Genomic DNA, 6,467 nt, shown 5'->3' with positions numbered 1-6,467 from the left:
AGGAGAAGGGATTGTGGCGTGGCCATCCCCCCTGGGGGGTGATTTCTCGCTTTCTGTCTGTGTCTCTCTGTCTGTCTTGACGAGTGCACATGTCCTATAGCAAAAACCTTTCCAAAAACAAAAATAATAATGATAAACAGAATTAAATATTTTAAAAATGAATAAATTACAATAAAAAAGTCAAAAATACTACTCACATTCCTGACCCCCAAAAACCTGACACGAGAAGGTGCTGTAGACCTCAAAAGTTCTCATGTAGCCAGGTCTGGGGACCACATGAGAGGAGAGGGAGCAGCAGGTACTATGGAAGCAGAGAGGACAGCGGAGAGGTTCATGACAGGACACAGGCAGAGCCATGCACAGAAAGTGTAGTTAGCATGATACAGCCCTGTAATTGTAGAGAAGTACAATGCAGTGTTTTCAAGAGAGCAGAGACAAGGACACTCATGCAACCGTGAGAAATATGATTGCTACATCTTCTATTCAGGGTAATTAGGCAGACATTAGCAAAATTAGAGCTAAGCAAATATTTTGACTTGGCAGCTCCATCCACTTCTAGAACTTTCCCCTAGAGAAACACACAGTGATGTTGGATAACCATACACAAATGATGGTCGTCTTATAGCAATATTTACAGTAATAGACACTGGACCATTCTTGTGTCCATCAGTTAGGGGACACTTAAGTGAATAATGTCCCAGCCGTACAGTGGAAGAATATGCAATTACTCAACAGGCTGGTGGGTCATGATAATAGCAGTGAGGAAGTCACCGACACTTAGAAAACACTTATGTGTCAGCCCCTGAGGTCCTTGTTTGTTATTTATTTATTTTTTGCCATTGGACTCATAGGCATGTGCTTGCCAGAGAGAGTGAAAAATTATCCATCCCCCAGGGGGGATGACCACACTTGCAGTCCCTTCTCCACTTTCTTCCTGAGATCTTGGCAACACGCACACATGCACTTGGCGTGATTCTTAAGCCACCAGGTTCAGGACTACCAACTGTGGTCAGCCAAGTGGGAGTCCTGCACCTAAAACACCATGCCACCTGAGCTTCTAGTTTTACCTGCAAGGCTGCCTTACTACTTGGGACGCGCCACGTGGAAAGTGCTCTGATGGGCCCCATTTCACAATGTGGAAATGAAGGCACAGGAAACTTCATGACTTGGGCAGAGTAACCTGGCCAAAGGAGGCTTCCCACTCGCGTTGCAGGACCACCACCAAGGGCTGTAGGTTCTCTGGTTCTTCCCACTAGAAACTGTCAGCTTTTCAGACAAGCGACCTTACAAACAAGCCTGCGGGGAGGACAAAGAGGAAGGTGTGTACTACCCATGGGATATGCAGGTTCTGGAGCTCCAGAACTGAGATTTTGCCTGATGCAGACCTTGCACAAGTTATGATTAAAAAAAATTATTCATTTAATTTTATTTATTATCATCATTTTCCAATTTGACCAGAGAGAGTGAGAGAAAAAGTACGAAAACAAGCTGCCAGGTCTAGGACTTGAACCATGGTCAGCCATGTGGGAGTCCAGTGCCTTAACCTCCATGCCATCTGCTGGTCCCACAAGTTATGATTTTTTTAAAAGAAATTATTTACTGGGGGGACCAGCAGGTGGCATGGTGGTTAAGGCTCTGGACACTCCCACATGACTGACCATGGTTCAAATTCCAGACCTGGTGGCTTGCTTTCTCACTTTCTCTTTCTCTCCTGTCTCTCTCTTTCTGGTCAAATTAAAATACATGAATGAATAAGTAAAAGTAAATAAAAATAATTCTTTAAAAAATTATTTACTTACATTTATTTATTTATTTATTTGGACCAGAGAGAAAGACATAGAAAAAGAGAGGAAGGAAGTCACCTGGTTTGGAACTCGAACTGCAGTCAACCATGTGGGAGTGTAGTGCCTTAACCACCACGTCACCTGCTGGCCACTTGCAAGTTATTTTTATTGTTCTAACAAATCCAAAGTAGTCTGGCAGGATGTTGGTCATCTAACTTGAAGTAGAGGAGCAACAGAGGCTGGAAATAACTGGATATGGGAGAAATAAGGCTGGAAGAGAATGAAGCTATAATGTAACTCAGGCTGAGTGGGACAGAATGACTAATCTTTAGTAATTTGTGGAGGAATTGAGCCCCTAAGTGGGGAAGACCAATGAACAGTGCCACAGATACTTTATTATTAAAGATTCCCTGTCCCCAGACTGGACATCCTCATTTGTTTAACTGCGCTGAACCCAGGAGCCTGGAGTACAGTGACATTGAGGCCAGACCCTGTGATCTGTCCTGTTTAGGAGTTGACAACATGCCTGGCTAAATGGAGGTTCCGATGCAGGGACTGTGGTCCATGACGCCAACTTCTTTGACAGCACTGCTCTCCTCAATGCTTCAGAAGAGACTTGGCTTCACTGCTGATGGCCACTGCAGCCTCTGGGACCACAGTCTTCTCTTTTCCCATTCTTCCCTATGCCTCTCTTGTTCCTCCCACCACTGGGGGCCCCTAGGCCCGTGGAGGCAGACCCGGGTGGGAAGGACACCCATGACGGTGCTCCCAAGGTGCTGCCCTTTCTTGACATGGGCTCCAGGGGGCAGGGACTTCGAACTTGCTCTCCATCAGGCAACTTGCTTTGAGTAAGGCCTGGCTCCTTGTAAGTGCCCAAAAAAGGCCTGGTGAACGAAGGCATCTACTATAGGGTTCTGAGAGACCGAGGATTTGTAGACACCACGCTTATAGTTTTTTGAGTCATATTGATGATAAGAAGACAGCAAAAGCATTTCCAAAGTGGACTTTCTTTAGAACATTTATCCCAAGAGGTCATTTAAAACCAGAAAAGAGTCCTGATTTGGGGAAGTGTAGAGGACACCATCCGGAAGAGCTCCCTGCCCTGTGTCAGCAAGGAAATAGGCCTGGAAGTAAAAAGGGGAAGACAGTGGGTGAGACTGGGGACAGCATGGAACGAGAGGGACAGAGATAAACAGACACAGACAGCTGGATAAGAATATGTATGTGTTGGGGGTGGGTATGTAGGAAAACCAGATTGGGTGTGTAAAAGCCAGAGTTTAGTTGGGTCATGAGATTCAGAGGAAGAAGCAAGGGGAAGTGGGCCAGTAACTTCGAGGCTCCAGGTCCCGTCATGATGCGTTGCGAGCTGCAGATCCTACGCATCCAGTGAGCTGCCTCAAGTGAGGACACTTCTCTAGAAAAGGAACCTAACACCTTTGGGGAGTAATATCAGCAGGCTGAACCACCCTTGTCTAGGAGGAAGAAGTGTCAGGTGGTTTGCATCCAGCGAAGGCCATATGCAGTTCATAGAGAACAGGGAAGACCTGGAAACACTGGGTCGGTGATTTTCTGTCCCTCATATTTGGTAAGTTCAGGAAGGTGACAGGAAGCAATCAGGGCCATTCTGGTCAGTCTCCTCTGTACCTGGTTAAGTAGATTACCGAGGAAAACAATAACAATTTTTATTTATTTATTTATTTATTTTACAATAATTTTTAGAAGCCCTTGCAAACATCTTTGAAGTCTGGCTACAGACGTACATAAAAGAGCATCTCTGGGTAATGGCCACTGTGTCTTTCTGTCGCACCTCCCATTCAGTTAAATCAGGAGGGCACTGCTCCTCTCAAGATAATGTCAGGTAGAGGTACAGAAGTCTGTGGTGGGCCACCCGGTGGAGTAGTGGTTGGGGCATTTAGATCTCAAATGGTCAAATGTGCAGTTTGAGTCCTGGACTGGATGCTTGAGGGACGCACTGACTGGGACCATGTGCCTGTGAGCCCAGGGTCCTCAGAGGAGATGGAGAAGAAGGGACTGTGGTGTGGCCCCACCCCAGGGGGATGATTACTTTCTCTCTCACTCTCTCTTCCTGTCTCCCTGACAAAAGCACATGCCATGCTGAAAACAAACAAAACAAAACAAAAACAAAAGAAGGAGAAAAGAAAAAAGGAAAGAACACACACACACACACACCATTCAGGGAAACAAAAGAGAGAAGAAAAAGAAAAGAAAAAGTGTGTGGTACCTGGGGGAGTGGGAAGACAAAGGCGCTCTCATTCAGTAGGAAAAATACTTTTGGAACGTAGGTTGGCACTCACTATTAAAGTCAAACTAAGACCATGAGAACGGCTGCCTTCAGCTTCTAGCAAAGGTGGAGCAAGAGAAACCCCACCTGAAGCCTCTCACCACTCAAAAAAAAACCAATCAGACAACAACTAAAAGAACAGACAAAATATAAGAAGTTCCATTTTTAAAGTCACTGGAAATTAGGCCACAAAGCACAGCCACGCCTGGGAGAGGAGAGAGAACGCCAAGCCCTACCATCCAAGCGTCCCAGCTCGCTGGCTTCAGACAGTCCCCAGGCTGGAGCCCAGGACGGCAAGCTGAGGCCAACACCCTGGACCCAGTGTCCAGCGACAGAAAGGCTGTGAGAGCTCACGGGGAGAAGAGACAGTAATGAGAGCGGCCGTGGAGAGAGAATGGAGGTCTGGGAAGGGGCTCTCTCAGGTGGTCAGCAGAAGACTGAAGAGGGGGTCAGCCTGGGGTGGGATGGGTCAGCCGGCTGGACCCCACGCCGCCGACTGCATGGTTGGTGTCCTGGACCCGGTGCCTTGGGAAGCACATCGGCACCTGTGGATGTGTGCCCAGAATCCCAAAGAGAGGGAAAACCAGAGAAGAAGAGATGCAGCGAGCCCATTCCCCTCCCGAGGTCCTTTCTCACTTTCTGTTTCCCTCTCTCTGTGGCTCTCTCTGGTCGCATGTGCCCTTGCGGGGAGGAGGAGGAGAGAAACTGCTCCAAGCAAAGGAAAGAGGCTTCTGAAAGGGCAACAGAACAGTGCCTAGTGCTCACCCAGGACTGCAAATGGTACTCACTCCCTACAGGCCGGCTGACCTACTCACGACTCCTGAGGCCTGGTATAGACTCCCCGGAAAGGCCTAGCCTCAGCAGTGGGAAGAGTGACTCTAGCCTGACCCACCTTTTTAAAAAGTGGAAGAAGCAAGACCCAAAAGGATCATACTGCTCGCAGGTGTTGCCTGGTATTGCCTCCCAGCAACCCGGCCCCCACCCTCCAGTACAAAAGCTCAAAAAGGATATAGGAAAAAAGGCCAGGAGAGAAGGTGAACTTCACTAGGTGTGACCTCCAGTCCAACAGTCCCTACCAGGCTTGCAAAGGGTCAGGAGACATTAACCCCAAATCAGAAGAATCAAGCAACTGGACCCATCCAGACCGGCGCTCTCACGACGTCAGTATAGCAGAGAGGACGTCGACTGAGCTCTCATGGCCGGGGCCGTATTCCCTGGGTCCACAAAGAGGGCCCGGCTCAGGTTTCAGAGATGAAAACTGCCACGGCCAAAGTTATCATCAGTTCGCTGGTCCGGTTAAGGGCTGAGAACACACTGGCCAAGACATAGTGAGGGACGGTAAAGCCATGGACAATTGCAAACAGCCACCGGTTTACCTCCTCGCTTGCTCAGAGAAAAGGGGAGTGGCAGAGGTGCCTGCCATCACGCGAAAGACCAGGCCATTCCTGGTAGAATATACGACGTGCGTTGTGCACCTTAAAAGGTCGGAGACGTCCCGAGCGGACTCGAACCACCGGCCTTGAGGCGCGCGGGACAGCGCGGTAGACGACCGCGCTACGCCGAAAACAAGAAGACAGACGTGGCATCACTACAAGAACCCGCGCTCCGCTACCGCTAGGTGGAGCCACCGCCACCTGCAGGACAACTGTGCGGCTCTGCAGCTCGGGAGAGCGGGAGAGGCGCGCTCCGCTCATCCCGCCGTTCAGTTCCTCAGGTCCTAAGCCCCATTCGCCCAGCTCGCCCCTACCCTGCCGCAGGAACCAGCGCCCCCGGGGTCCTGGGCACGCGACCCCCGCCTGACCGCGGCGGCACCCGGCGCAGCTGAACGCCCCGGGCTCCAACGCTGGCGCTTCCCGGGCTCCGCGCCGCCTCCGCCAGACCACGCGAGCCGCGGGCGCTCCCCTCGCTCACCGCCGAGACGGGAACCGCGGGCGGGGGAGAAGGCGGCAGGTGCCGCCGCGCGGGAGCCAGGCCGGGGAGGCGGCGACCCCACGGTCAGGCCGCCCGAGAGGCCCGTGCACCGAGGTCGGATTCGGGGACACCAACCACAGCTGTTTTCATCCGGTACCGGAATTGGGAGGGAGAGACCGCAACCCCGACAGGACAGCCGGCGGCGAAGGACGGCTCCAAACCCCCTGCCTACCCGGCACGCGGCAGGGCCGGGAGGGAAACGCCTTTACGTCAAAACCAGTCGCGCCACGGCACGGCTCGCCGCACGGTCGGTGGCTCGCCGTGATCGTATAGTGGTTAGTACTCTGCGTTGTGGCCGCAGCAACCTCGGTTCGAATCCGAGTCACGGCATTGTGGAAACAATGGCACGGCAGGAAACCCCGTGTTTTAGCTTTGTCTCCTACTTTTATCTTCAGTCTGTAACAGATTCC

General features: G+C 50.9%; 1 protein-coding gene and 1 non-coding gene across 2 annotated transcripts in view; one reads left to right on the top strand and one right to left on the bottom strand.

The window, feature by feature from the left end:
- The window catches only part of LOC102473041 (uncharacterized), a 31,884-nt gene that overhangs the window by 21,903 nt on the left and 3,514 nt on the right, over positions 1-6,467 (bottom strand). The window lies entirely within an intron of this gene.
- TRNAH-GUG (transfer RNA histidin (anticodon GUG)) lies at positions 6,316-6,387 on the top strand. The gene has a single exon. It is a non-coding gene; the product is annotated as a tRNA-His (tRNA).

The sequence above is a fragment of the Tupaia chinensis genome, unplaced genomic scaffold (assembly GCF_000334495.1).
Source record: "Tupaia chinensis unplaced genomic scaffold, TupChi_1.0 Scaffold000529_1, whole genome shotgun sequence".
NCBI classification, from domain to species: domain Eukaryota; kingdom Metazoa; phylum Chordata; class Mammalia; order Scandentia; family Tupaiidae; genus Tupaia; species Tupaia belangeri.
This window is presented reverse-complemented; position numbering and strand designations above follow the sequence as displayed.